This window comes from Enhydra lutris, unplaced genomic scaffold (assembly GCF_002288905.1).
Source record: "Enhydra lutris kenyoni isolate GAN:26980312 unplaced genomic scaffold, ASM228890v2 scaffoldscaffold12, whole genome shotgun sequence".
Taxonomy (NCBI): Eukaryota; Metazoa; Chordata; class Mammalia; order Carnivora; family Mustelidae; genus Enhydra; species Enhydra lutris.
The window spans coordinates 71616392-71631481 of record NW_019154096.1 but is presented as its reverse complement, the minus strand read 5'-3'; the positions used below and the strand labels follow the sequence as shown (position 1 = coordinate 71631481).

General features: G+C 44.0%; 1 protein-coding gene and 1 pseudogene across 1 annotated transcript in view; both read right to left on the bottom strand.

The window, feature by feature from the left end:
* LOC111145038 (transforming acidic coiled-coil-containing protein 2-like) overlaps positions 1–15090 on the bottom strand; it is a 71459-nt gene that overhangs the window by 28408 nt on the left and 27961 nt on the right. The window lies entirely within an intron of this gene.
* Positions 4567–4807, bottom strand: LOC111145428 (annotated as a pseudogene).

Below are 15090 nucleotides of genomic sequence, written 5' to 3'. Positions count from 1 at the left end.
CTAAGTGGATGGGTGATTGGTGAATGGATGACTGGATAGCTGAATGGTTGCATAGATGGAAGAATGGTTGGTGGAAGGATGGATGGTTAGAGGGATGGTTGGGTGGATGGATGGTTGGATAAATGGATGGATGGACGGATGGATGGATGGTGGATGGATGACAGGGTGGATGGATGTTGGGTCGATGGGTGATTGGTGGATGGATGGATGAGTGAATGGTGGGTAGATGGACGGTTGGGTGGGTGGGTGATTGGTTGGTGGATGGGTGATGGGATATTTGATTGAATGAGTGGATGGGCAGATACAAGTGAACACAAATCAAAGATTCCAAATACGCAGAAATGTTCGCAAATCATGGTTGTTTGATGTGATGGTTAAGAAAGTTCCTTTCTGGGGCGCCTGGGTGGCTCAGTGGGTTGAGCCGCTGCCTTCGGCTCAGGTCATGATCTCAGAGTCCTGGGATCGAGCCCCGCATCGGGCTCTCTGCTCTCTAGGGGAGCCTGCTTCCTCCTCTCTCTCTGCCTGCCTCTCTGCCTGCTTGTGATCTCTCTGTCAAATAAATAAATAAAATCTTTAAAAAAAAAAAAAAAAAAAAGAAAGTTCCTTTCTTCCAGACAGTTTCAGCATTCTAGTACCTACTTAGTCCAAATTTTTCATTTGACTGATGAAGATACAGGAAAATGAGGCTCAGAAAAGGCAAAGTACTTTTGTTTAAATGTTTCTTCAAAAGAAATGAGGTCAAGGCAGCACTTTTCAACCACAATTCCCTGTGCACACTGGTGGGTCTGATGAGTTAGGGGGTGTGCTGCAAGAAATTTGTTACTAATTATAAAGTACAGAAGTCTGTGAATGATCGGTTATTTTCATAAATTAGTATAATTGAAAAGATTAGAAGATTTCCCCACATAACATCACTGCTACTCATTGCATTCCAGTGTTCTTTCTGGAAAAGGAAAGCAAGGGGTATAGAGAGATCCTGTGAGTTTCATTGCAGCCCCTGAAAACCATCAGTCCTGATTCACTCTTACCAGCTGTGGCAGATGGGGTAGCGATGAGGAGGCTCTGGGCTGGGGGTGCTCAGCTGCATGGAATCCTGCCTTGGGTATTTAATGACACAGCTGAGCTCTCAGAAGTATGACACTTGGCCTTATTCTCCATTAGGGTTACCTCCCAGGAAGAAGTGAGACTTCTCACTTCTTACAAGCAGCCCCCATAGGTAGAGCTTCCATACAGGTGGGGGTTAAGGTGCTCAAGTCACTGAGATAAGGAGAGCAGTCCAATCTCCTCCTCCAACTGCCTGCCAGGGGACAAACTCACTGGGGCTGAAAAGCCCAGCCTTCCTGAAAAGCCCAGCCTTCGAGGCACCCTGCACATGTCTGCAGCCTGGCACTGGGTGGGGACGTTTAGGTCAGGGGGCAGTATCAGGAACCCCCATTTTGACTTGTCTTCCAGTCCAAACTTGCCACTGATAAAGCTGGCTTTCTTCTCCTTGCAGACTCTGGTGCCAAGTTCATGATTGACTCAGAATCTGGTGGGAAAGGATGTGATGAATTAGCTACCCAAACCCCAAGAGCAATTTCAGAAGACTGTGGTGTTTTCTTTTTCCCATACATTTCTAGGACCTGCCAAAATCTGAATTAACCCTGGGGCCATGTTGACCATGTGACTTTTCTTCAGTAGAAGGATGACTGAGACCCCAACCAAAGAAAGAAAACTAAACTCCAAAATGTTTTCAGGTCTTCCCAACATTGAATCAGAATGAGCCTGGTTAATTTGGGAACCGCATTGATCTTCACAATGACACAGTTAAACTGCTAGTCACCTAATCAATTCAGTGTCCTTTATTCTTGCCCTTTGCTTTGTATTTTTCTCTCTGTGAATCATAAATCTGGTAACCAAGTGCCCTAGGGTTATCAATAACTACGATTCCTAGAGTTAGTCTCCTCACTATGAAATGCCCAGTTCTGAGTTTTTCTTTCTTTCTCTTTTCCATCCCAAACAAGGTAGACTGCCTAAGAAGATAGTCTCCTCAAGAATTTGATATATGAGGGGCACCTGGGTGGCTCACTGAATTGAGCATCTGATTCTTGATTTCTGCTCAGGTCATGATCCCAGGGGCATGAGATCAAGCCCCACATCAGATTCTGGGCTCAGCAGAGTCTGCTTGGGATTCTCTCTCTCCCTCTCCTTCTGCCCCCTCACCCCCATTCATGCATATGCTCTCTCTCTCTCTCTGTCAATAAAAAAATAAAGTCTTTAAAAAAAGAGAACTTGATATATGATTGGGCCAACTATAGCAGATCATTCTAGATCACTTATTAATGACTAACAAGAGTTGTGTAGGATATGTCCTCCATTTTTACATTTCTATCAGGAGCTTTTATATACTAAATCCTGTATTTCTCATAATACAATTGTTAGATGTGCAAGAAAGCTTTCCCTGGTCTTTAGATGATACAGGAAGCACTAGATGAAACATGGTTAAACAAGTTTCTTTACTGCAGGACTTCTCAGTGCCTTTGAGATACCACCATATATTGTGAATCAACAAGAAGATATATGTACACTGTATCCCAAACTTGGTGTTTCTCAAAAATCTTCCTCTGCCCCCTTTTCTGACAGAGCATTTAGTGAGAAGGATGTGCCACACACAGAACATAGGATGGGATGCATAGCCATATGTGAAAGGAAGCTTTGGTAAGGAAATTTCAGCTGTCCTTTATAGAACTAGAAGGATAGTTCTCAAAACACACTACCACACACCCCCTGTACTCACCTCTCACCTGCTCTGGAACATGCTTATAAATCATGAACATGTGAATAGCTCTTTTGTGCCTCAGAGAAAGGCCAGCTGCGGGCTTTGCGCATATAGGGAGTTCTTTCCCCCTCCACGGTAATATCCCCTAACTCTTCTCTGAAATGAGAACTTCCTACTCCCCTCCATTGTGGGAATACCCCCTTTCCCTCCTCCATGGTAAGACCCCCTTCCTTCCCTGAAAAGCCCAGACCCTGTCACCTTCCTCTGTGGTAGGATCCCCCAGGCACCTCCCTCCACGGAGGGACCCCCTCCCTGAGCCATAGATGCTCCCTCTTCTATCCTCCTGAAGCCTGCATGCGGATGCTCTCTCAGTGGTGGTATTTGTTCACTCACTCACTTTCCCGCTGGGTACAACCTCCTGGAAGTTAGAGGGAATGCATCTCATTTATTTTGCTATCTAGGTCTAGCACTGGTCCCTACTCCGCCAAATGAATGATTGGATGATGGAATGAATACAGAAATGAGGAGTAATTTTTTTAACTGACATTAAAGAAAACCCTTACTTCGGTTAACTCCCGTACTGTGAGATATACTGCCTATTCCAGGGACTTTGGAAAAGGATTTATGTTCTAAGTGATTCGAGCTGAGGAAAGAAGTCTCAAGTTAATCAAGAGAGAGAGATTGCCAAGTCTCAACAACTAAACCTGGTATTTCATGGAGAAAGGCACCACCTCAGAAACTTCTTGGCCATCCCAGCAGATTAAATCCAATCTATAAACGTGATCCTAATTTGTCCAAATGATGCTTCCTGCACAGATGCCAAGGAGCCCATGACCTTGACAGCCCTGTCAGACTCAGCTTTGTATTTTTAATCCAGTTTTAACTCTTTCCTGTGCTCATTTTGGGCCAGAAAAAAACAAAGACCACAAAGCCTGTGTCACCCATGCGATAGACAAGAGGAAAACAGTGGTAGGTTCTAAAGAGTTATGGGAGGAGTGATAAAACCCCAAAGTATCCTTATTATTCAAGGCAAGCTCTGCCACAAGGATTTACATGACTTCAAGGTCAAAGTGTCAGTCCACTTGTGAGAATCCATGATCCAGCATAGCGTGTGTATGTGGGGGAGGGAGGGACCAGGCAACCGAATTCCAAGGAAAATTTAAAAAACTGTCTTCTAATCAATTTTTTCAGCATCTGTCTCGTGGGGTCTAAAAGACAGGGGAATGACCCAATTTTGCGGTCCCAGACTGATTGCTGGAAGGGGTTGCCAGATTGTCGCACACAGAGCTCCCCATAGTTGGCACAAATCCACATCTCTTTCTGGGTGTCACTCACTTCTGTCATTGTCCTCCCAATGTATCCAGGTACTGTCATGACCAGACACTAATTCATTTAAATGCATTTAGTTTTTTGTTTTCTTTTTTCTTTTTTCCTTTCTTTTCCTTTCCTTTTCCTCTTCTTTCCTTTCCTTACCTTTCCTTTCTTTTCCCTTTCTTTCTCTCTCTCTCTCTCTCTCGCTGTTTCTTTCTTTCTTTCTTTTTTAGTGGGGGAGAGAGAAAGAACCAGAGAGACGGAGAGAGAGAGAGAAACCTTAAGCAGACTCCCCACTGAGTATGGGAGCCTGACACAGAGCTCCATCTCAGGACCCTGAGAACACAACCTTAGCCAAAACCAAGAGTTGGTCACACATCTGCCTTTATTGTAAGCAGCAGGTAGGACACTTCCAGCAATAGTAAAAAAAAAAAAAAAAAAATTAATTTATAGGAGCAGAAATTCAGTGACACCAGCAGGTTGGAACCCTTGGGAGCTCATATATAGACACCAACTCGGAGCAGGCAGGAAGAGGACTCCAAAGCCCATGAAGAGCGAGGCCATCAAGGAGACGAGGAGCTCTTTGTAGACATCCCTATTGTACTTGGTGGAGGGAACCTTGTAAATGAAGAACCAGGCAGTAAAGAACATGCCAGTGGCCAATAGCACCATGGTGAGATGGGGGAGGAGAGCCGGTTTCACAGGGCTGGAGTACCTGCTCATGGCCTTGAGCTCCATTTTGCCAGGTACAGGATTATCCACCACTCTGCCACCAGAATAATACATCAGCTATATTTTCTTCATTTAAAGTTAAATCCTACTACTTAGCCACAGAAAAATGCAAGCAGTGGTTTCTTGTGTGCCTGAGTTATGTTGGTATTTTTTCTTTGTTTTGATATCAAGAAAGAACAAATAGCAGTAAACATTTTTGTTAATATTCCTTCTTGATAAGACTTCTAATGTGTATTAAAATCATTTTCCTGCCTTCGTCAACACAGTAAAAGCAGGAAACATATTGGAATCTTCCCTTGATGACTGAAAAACCTTTCAGAGAATTTGGGGCATTCCCTGAATTAAAAGATGTCACCAATGTTACCTATGTGAGGCTGAGCTCATGTGTACTGAGCTCAAAAATGTGCTAGTCACCGGCCTGTTTGGTTGGGATTTGTCTCTCTATAATCCCATTGGCCTAAATGTGAATGGGGTGGAAGGAGTCGATGAGTCAACATCACCGAGGGGCCAACTTGGTTCCATGTTAAAGACATAAAACCATCCGAGGCTCCTTCCCGACATGAACACAGCTGCAGTGACGATTTGGGAAGATTTACTCCTGTCCAAGTTGGCATTTGAGGCCACAAAAAGAAAAGAGACTAGAAGTGTCTGGAATACAAGCTGCTCTTGAAAAGGAAAGAAAAACAACTCTTGCCCGTGGCATCCTCTCTTGTTAATATTTTTTTTCTAGGAGTGTCTCCACACGTCTCTCAAAATAAATGCCAGGTGTTTTGCTGCACTTCCATTTAAAACCAGAGAAAGAAACTTGATACGGGTGGCTTTTTGGTCTTTTCAGAGAGCTTGGGTTGGGAAATGTCATATAAAGAATTATTAACACAACAGGGTGTTGGACTAATGGAGGATCAGCTGCTATAGAAGACACGAGAAACAGAAGCCTGTGATCCCTGGAGATGGAAGGCAGCAGAGTAAGTGCTGCTCTTACCCCAGCTAAGGCCTGGAGGAAGCAGCACAGGGAAAGTGGAGAGTCTGCCGGACTTGAGGGGCTGGAGGAGGCATCTGCGTCTCTGGGCATCAGAGAAGAGAAAGCTGGACAAAGACAGAACTCTGGGGATATCCAAGTACTGATCAGCATGTATATGCACAAATACCACCTGCGTCTAGGTTCAGACCACCTGTGAGGTTTACAGGGAAGAATCCTTAAAGCTAACACAGGGCTGGGAAAATCTCCTGTTCCCACCATTCACCGTGGAAAACCTCACAATGCATGGAACATCTGTAAGAGTGCTAGGAAGAGCCTTGCCTCTGTAGTGGAAAACATGAACCTGGACTAAACACTGTTCCAGAAAATATGAACCCTGGGCTAAACACTGCTCTGGTCCCACCTAATGAAGCCCCAAAAGGATTAAGCTGTTCCAAATAACAGAACTGCACCCCAGAGCAAAGTTCAAGAGTATTTAAAAAAATACAAAAATATCCAGAATCCAAAAGCATAAGACCCACAGTGTCTGGAGTGCAAAGAAACAGAAATATGACCCACAATGAAAAGAAAACTCAATAAAAACCAGCCCAGAAATTATGCAGATGATAGAATTAGTATACAAGGACTCTTTAAAATGTGTTATAACTGTGTTCCATGTGTTCAGGAGGCTAAAGGAAAGATTGAGCATGTTAAGTACAGACATGGAAGATATAAAAAATGATCCCAATCCACACGTGCCTGGCTGGCTCAGTGAGGGGAGCATGCAACTCTTGATCTTGGGGTCGTGATTTTGAGCCCCATAATTGGGTGTATAGATTACTTAAAAATAAAAAAGATCCCAATCAAACATGTCAAGATGAAAACTCTAATGTCTAAAATGAAAACCACACTGCGTGGTATTAGTAACAGATTAGTCATTACAGAGAAAAAGATTAGTGAGCTTGAAGACATAGCAATAGAAACAGTCTAAAATGAAAAGCAGAGAGACAAAGACAAAAAAAAAATCTTTTAAACAAGAGTATCAGTGAGTGTGAGATAACTTCAAGCACCCAAATATATGTGTAATTAGAATCCCCAAAGGAGGGAGGGAGATTTTTAAAAACTATTTGAAGAAATAATGGCTGAAATTTTTTTCCAAAAATGACATAAACCATAAAACTGCAGATATAAGAATCTAACTCTCAACACAAGAAATGAGAAGAAATGTACACCAAGGCACATCATAACCAAACTGCTTAAAACCAGTAAAAACATGAAAAATATTAAAAGCACTTGAAGAAGAAAGGACAGAAGAACAAAAGAAAGGGTGGCAGAAATTTTTGTTGGAAACCACAAGTTAGAGTGCAGTAGGGCAATATCTTTCAAGTAGAAAAAGAAAAAGAACTGTTTACCTAGAACTTCTTGCCCTGCAAAATCTCTTTCTAAAATACAGGTGAAATTCGGATTTTTTTTTCAGACATTTGAACACTAAGAAAATTAATCACCAGCAGACCTATCTAGGAATCTAGACCTATCTAGGAATGTTGAAGGAAGCTCCTCAAACCAAAAGGAAATAATATCAGATGGCCGGCAGTATCCACCCAAAAGAATAAAGAACAGCAGAAATGGTGACTGTGGAGGTAAACAGAAATTCTTTTTTCCTCATTATGTAAATCTCCTTTAAGAGATAATTGGCTATGTCAAGCCAAAATAACATATACTGTGGGATTTTAAATATATGTAGAAATAAAATGTATGACAACAAAGCACAAAGACTAAAAGGGGAGAAATAAGAAGTCTACTGTTGTACAGGGCAAGACTCTCAAATGTACGTGAAATGGTGCAACATCACTTGAAAGCAGATTGTATCACATTAAAGACGTATAGTATGGGGGCACCTGGGTGGCTCAGTGGGTAAAAGCCTCTGCCTTCCGCTCAGGTCATGATCTCGGGGTCCTGGGATCGAACCCTGCATTGGACTCTCTGCTCAGCAGGGAGCCTTCTTCCCCCACCACCTGCCTGCCTCTCTGCCTACTTGTGATCTTTGTCTGTCAAATAAATAAATAAATAAATAATCTTAACAACAACAAAAAAAAATCACAGACGCATTCTCTAAAAAAAATTTTTTTAATTTAAATTAAAAAAAAAGATGTATAGTATAGATCGGAAAGCAACCACCTAACATAAATAGTTGTGGCTAATAAGTTAAAAGGGAAATAAAATAGAATCATAAAAATAATGACTTTTTCCAAAAGAAGGCATAAAAGGAGGGTAAAAGAGATGGAGAAAACAAATAATAAGACTGTAGATTGAAGTCAACCATATTAATAATTACATTAAATGTAAATGTTATAAACATTTCAGTTAAAAGGCAGCAATATTCAGAATGGATTAAAAAAAGGAAGACCCAACTGTAAGCTGTCTACAAGAAAGCATTTCAAATTTTGCTTAAAAACACAGATAGATTAAAAGTAAGAGAATGGGGCGCCTGGGTGGCTCAGTGGGTTGGACCTCTGCCTTTGGATCGGGTCATGATCTCAGGGTCCTGGAATCGAGTCCCGCCTTGGGCTCTCTGCTTGGCAGGGAGCCTGCTTCCTCCTCTCTCTGCCTGCCTCTCTGCCTACTTGAGATCTCTCTCTGTCAAATAAATAAAATCTTAAAAAAAAAGTAAGAGAATGGGTGGGGGAAGCCATACTGTGAAAGTACTAGTGAAAAGAAAGCAGTTATGTTGTATTATATGGAACAAAACAAATTTTGCAGCAAGGAATATTATCAGCCATAAAGAAGATCATTATAATGATAAAAGGTTCAATTCATCAATAGGACATAAGCATTCTAAAGTTTACTTAATAACAGAGTTTTAAAATATATAAAGCAAAAACTGATGGGGAAAAAAAAAAAAAAAGAAATGGCCAAGTCCACAATTATAAACTGATAGTTCCACACCCTTTTCTTTTTTTTTTTTTTTAAGATTTTATTTATTTATTTGACAGAGAGAGATCACAAGTAGGCAGAGAGGCAGGCAGAGAGAGAGGAAGGGAAGCAGGCTTCCTGCTGAGCAGAGAGCCCAATGTGGGACTCGATCCCAGGACCCTGAGATCATGACCTGAGCCAAAGGCAGTGGCTTAACCCACTGAGCCACCCAGGCGCCCCTCCACACCCTTTTCTTAATAATTGACTGAGCAAGTGGATGGAAAATCAGTACAGATACGAAAGACCAAAAGAACACCACCAAGCAACTTAACCCAGTTGCTATTTACTAAACACTATCCATTAGTGGCAGAATTACATTCTTTTCCAGTGCAAATGACACATTTACAAGGTAGACCATATACTACCCATTTTTTAAAAGTCTCAATAAATTCTAAAAGATTCAAATTATTCAAAGTATATCATCTGGCTGCAATGGAATTAAATTAAAAATTAATAACAAAGGATAACTGGGGTGCCTAGGTGTCTCAGTTGGTTCAGTGTCTCTTCGTTTTGGCTCAGGTCATGATCTCATGGGTCACGGGATGGAGCTTAATGTCCCCACATGCCCCGTGGAAAATCTGCTTGAGAGTCTCTCTCTCTGCCCCTCCCCTGACTCACATGTGCTCTCTCTCTCTCTCTCATTAAAATAAATAAGTAGATCTTTAAAAAAAAAAAAAGATATCTGGAAAATCCCCAAGTATTTGAATATTAAACAATACACTTCTAATAGCCCATGAGTCAAAGAAGAAATTAAAAAGGAAATTAGAAAGCATTTGAACTAAATGAAAATGAAAAAACAAATATCAAAATGTCACATGCGGTTAAGGCAGGACTTGGACTTTCAATGCACTAAAACACCTATATTAAGGAAAAAAAGTCTCAAATCAATTACCTCAGCTTCTACCTTAAGAAACTATAGAAACAGGGGTGCCTGAGTCACAGCCAGTTAGGTGTCCGACTCTTGTTTTCGGCTCAGGTCATGATCTTAGGGGTCGTTAGATCGAACTCCACGTGGAGCCTGCTGAAGATTCTCTCCCTCCCTCCCTCTCCCTCTGCCCACCTCCATCTCTTTCTTAAAAAAAAAAAAAAAAAAAAAAAGGAAAGAAAAGAAAAAAGAAACCACAGAAATATTTGCACAACACTAACCTGTACTCAGAATTGGTTAAGATGGTAAATTTTATGCTGTCTTTTTTTACCACAGTAAAAAATCATTTGAAAATCCAACAAGTAGTTGTATATTAAAGAACCCAGACACCAAAATGTATGTTGTTGTTTAATCCCCCTTTATGTGAAGTTCAAGACCTGGCAAAACTAATTCATGGTGGTAGAAGTCAGAATAGTTGTTATTCTGGGGCTGGGTATTGATTGGGAAGTGACAGGATAGAATGTTCTGGGGCAACAGGAATGATCTAGCTCTAGAGCCGGGCTTGATCACACAGGTGCATAGGGATGTAAACATTCATCAAGCTTTCAGCTTCAGGGGTGCCTGGGTGGCTCAGTCGGTTAAGCATCTGCCTTCGGCTCAGGTCATGAAACCAGGGTCCTAGAATCGAGTCCCACATCTGGCTCCTTGCTCAGTGGGGAGCCTGCTTCTCTCTCTGCCTGCCTCTCTGCCTACTTGTGCTCTTTCTCTCTCTCTGTGTCAAATAAATAAATAAAATCTTAAAAAAAAAAAAAAAAACAACTCTCCGCTTCATACTCTTACAGAATGTATCTTACACCAATACAAAAAGGTAATTGGAAAAAAAAAAAAAAACCAACTATGAAGACAGTGAAAAGATCAGTAGTCACCAGGAGCCGGTAGGGGAGGGAGAGAGGAGGAATGAACAGGTAGAAACAGGAGATTTCTTGAGTCACTGAAACCCTTCTGTAAGAGATTGCAGTGGTGGGGACGTGGCATTATGGATTTGCCAAGCCCAGAGGTTGTATGTCCAACACAAGGGTGACACTTACTGTAAACTGTTGATTTTAATTAATAACAATGTCTCAATATTGGTTCATTAACTGTAACAAAGGTAACAACTAATGTAAAATGTTAATAATAAGGCAAACTGGGGGTGCCCTATTAAGCATCTGACTCATGGTGTCAGCTTAGGGCTTGATCTCAGGGTTGTGAGTTCAAGTCCTTCACTGGGCTCTATGCTCAGCATGGAGTCTACTTAAAAAAAAATAAAAATAGGGCAAACTATTAGGAGGAAGTAGGGTTATGTGAGAATTCTCTGTGCTGCTCAATTTTTCTGTAAACCTTAAACTGCTCTAAAATACAGTCTATTAATTATTTAAATGAACCATATATCAATATTTATACTAATATATTGTTTACATATTTAAATATGATTATATATAAACATGTATGTTCATACGTTGTTTGAAGGTATTTGGTTATTTAAATATTTATAAATACATATGTTTATACACACACAGCTATCACAATCAATAAAGAACTTGGAAAATGAGAAAAGCCTGAGGGAAACACTAATATTTTAAGAGTAGTTGTCTGTAGGTGGTTGAGTGCATTGGTGATCCCCCCCCCACTTTCACTTTTCTGTATTTTCCAAATTGTGACAATTTAAATGGGATATTATCTCAGGATGGAAACACACTCCTGTCCTCTTTTCAAATGCTCTGTGGAAACCAGATGAGCAGAAAGCAGACACACACCTAATTCAGCGCGTGACCTTTTTCAGCCCATGTCACAAGTCGGGGAGCTCACTACCCCTCCTCTCTGTGTTTACTTCCTGCCAGAGATAAATAGTGAGTCAGAAGCAGGACCAGTGGGACGGAGGCGGCCCCCGCCCGGCCCGGCACACCCTGCCTTGGCGGGAGCTCCAGAGCGGATCTGGAACTTTGCACAACTTTGTTCAGTGGGAACCGTTTCCTACGGCATCAGAGACATGGGGCTCGTTCAGTAAAGAGCTGGCCCCAGCTGCTGCTCATAAAACAGATCTTTTTGATTTTTCTTTTGTTTGGGTCTGAGAATGGACCTTGTTTATAGGGAAATTAAATTTTAAGAACAGACGGGGGTTTGCTTTCTAATTCCGGAGCCCACAGCACAAATGTTTTCAGACACCCGTGAGCTCAGAACCGTGGCTCCGAGCCCAGGCTTCCGGGCACCACCAAACCCAGCTGGATTCCAGGCCCCACCAAGCCACACTTTGGGGGGGGTCATTTCTTCACCTCCTCGACCCCCCCCCCCCATGGCCTTCTGGAGGTCATCTGCAGGCGTCAGCGCTGAGCAGTGGGTGTGGCGTTTCAGCCCCGGGTCCCACGCCCTGCTGGCAGGTGACTCGTGGAAGGCAAGGCTCAAGGAACACCCTCGGCCAGCACCTCAAGTTTCATGTTTCAAACCATCTTTCTACCCTTCCCTGAGCTCCTTCTACCCAAACGCCGAGGATTTCTGTGCTAGTAAGAATTTGTATGTTTGAAAAAAACAAGCGGTTGAGCTCACTACATATGCCCCATCTTCCCTTTCCAGACTTAAAGAAGTTCTGGAATTCTCTACGGAAGAACCAAGTAAGTCTAGTCCTTCCTAAATTCTGTCTCTTCTAGCTCTGTAATGACAGCTGTTCCCGCTGCCTGGAACTGTCTCCTTCCCCCACGAAGCCCTATTTCTAGCTGGTTTTGAAGACCCAGCGGCAAGGCTACTCCCTCTGGAGCACTCTCTCCCTCCGTGCAGCAGAGCCAGGCCCTGTCTCCCACCCCTGTGCTGCCACAGAGCCTGCCTGCAGCACTGAGCTTTCTAGAATGATGTGTTTACACGCATCTCTCTACAACCGGACCCACATGTCCTGTTTGTCTTTTTTACCTCTGGTCTCAGGCTCAGAGCTTGGCCTGTGCTGAGCTGCAGATCTGTGTTTGCTAAACAGAATATATCCCCCCCGCCTCCCCCAAAGGGATGACCTAGGTTCAGGTGTTGACAGCGCTGCGTGTAGAGCAGGAGGTGAGCTGTCCCTGAAACACAGAAGCGCCCGGCTTTCTTCCTAAAGATGGAGGACTGTCGTGTGTGTCCCCGGTGAGCCCAGGGTTGTGAGCGGCACACTGTCTTGCCAGCTTCACCAGGTAACAACAGGACTGCCTCCTGGACACTGGCCCTGTGTCTATGGCCCTCAGTAAATACACCTGGTTCACTTTTTCACTTCCCAGCAAATGATCCTCGCCACCCAATTGCTCAAGCCAAAGCTTCCGGAATCTTCCTTGACTGTTCTCTCCCTCCTTCCAAATCCAATCCATCAGCAAGTCCTGGCTTCTCTCAGCTCCAAAATATCCAGAATATCAAAGCTATATTTCTTCCTCCGTCATTGTCACCACCTCAGAGCCATGGGCTCAGGGGGCCTGGACCCACCCCAGAGGAGCGAAAGTGGGCTCTTGGGAGGGGGAAAGATACCTCAGCTATCACAGTGTAATTACAAAGTATTATCGGTCTGAGAGGTTATCCAAAGACCACAGAACATATATGATAGATCTATAGTATGGAAATCTTCTGGGGAAGGGCGGGCAATTAGGAATAAAAGGTCCAGGAAGATTCCTGCAGCAGGAGGGAGGGAGATACTGAATCTACGGTTGAGATCCCTGCCCCTACCTGGAGTGGTCTCTCGAGCTATCCCCTTTAGCTCAGGATGCCCCACCGCTGCCCTCAGAGAACCCCCACAGCACCCAGCCTTGGCATCCCACAGCCCCGGGGGATAACACATCAGGTCTGGACCAGCGGCATCAGTGTCACATAGGAACTGGTTAGGAGCTCATTCTTGAGCCTTGCCCCACACTTACTGCATCAGAATGTCTGGGAAAGAGACCCAGCGATCTGTGTTTTAAGCAGCCTGGCGGGCGATCCTGCTGTCTGCTCACATTTAAGAACCTATGGATCATGGTTAAGACTATAGGCTGTCGAGTTTCTGGTCCTTCATCAGTGATGGAGGCACCAGAAATTCACGTAGGTTCTCCCTGAGAAAAGTCCATTTTCTTTGAACTATCACCGCCGCCTTCCTTGGAAGAATGAGCAGGTAGGATGCCAAAGGTCAGGAAATGGCCACAACACAACTTTTCCCTGCAAAACAGTCATTTCCTCTGGTGCAACCCAATAGCTTTATGATCTGGGGAAGGTTGTAGAATGAGACTCATTGTGTTTTGAGGATTTAAAAAAAAATGGGGGGGGGGTTGCTGCCATCCCTGGCTGTTGGTACCCAAGCAGGGAGGAGAAGGCTCATGAGATGGTGGGCGATGGACCCAGAACTGGACGTGTGTACCCAGGGCAGCCGTGCTCGGGATGGACATTGCTGAGCAGTAAGAGGGCAACCCAGCTTTGTCCTGGGAATGTGGGATCATCCTCCCTCAGGAGTCCTGGACTGGTGCATGGATGGGCATCAGGGTTGTGCCTCCCAGCCTCTGCCCAGGTTTGACCAACAGAGAGCTAAAGTTCCAACAGCGACACCATGTGGCGAAGGGAAAGCAAGGCAGTTAGATTGATGGGACTCCTTCGGATGAAAAGCTGAACCCCCTTGGGGATGTAGGAACGCCTTCCTTGTGTAATTCAAAGGGAAGAAGCCTCAAGGCAGAAACAGCGGACTTTCTACCACTACCACTAAAGCATAAATGACATAGGGCTCCAAGCCTCAGTGTCCCCATCTGTACAGCGGAGAGAACGCTGTGTGGAGGTTGTTAGACCAGATTAACATAGGCCTTTCTCCCCACGTTCTGCCCTTGTCTCCAGGCCCAGCAGGAGCCACTGCAAGCCATTCTGTGCTTTCTCTCTGGAGTTTTTCCAAGGAGAAAACACAGTACGAGGTCAATGGCTTCTTCAATCTTTTGTAAAAACCTATAATAGATCCTATGAAGAGAAAATGCTGATCGTCTGATGTAGCAAAGAAAGAGGCAACTGTATTTGAGGATGACAAGAGAGCCAGGTCGTAGAAAGTGGCCAACGTCTGAGAGTCCCTCCCTGCTTCCTGACTGTGTCCCCGGGCTCACGGGGGACGGGCACAGAACCCTGAAGGGAATGGCCCTGGGGCTCCCAGCCTCACCAAAGATTCCCCCGGCGCCAAGAGTGTCCTGAAGGCAGCATGGTCTTAGGGCCTGAGGGACGGTGTAGTGTGGACCGGTGCACACCACGGTGGTGAGGGGACAGATGATGGCGACTTCCAGGGACGGCTGGCAAGGGCATTCCCACCAGCCTGACAGAGTAAGGACTTGGAATTGGAAATGAATTGACTTAAAGAAAATCAAAGTGTGTTCTGTGTGCCTAGAGCCTTTGGCATGGTGTCTGGTCCCCATGTACAAACTGGTAACTGCCGTTATCTTTATGGCAGATGCCAAGGGCAGCGTGTGTCTCCTCCTGCACACGGCCCGACTCCAGGAGCCCGCT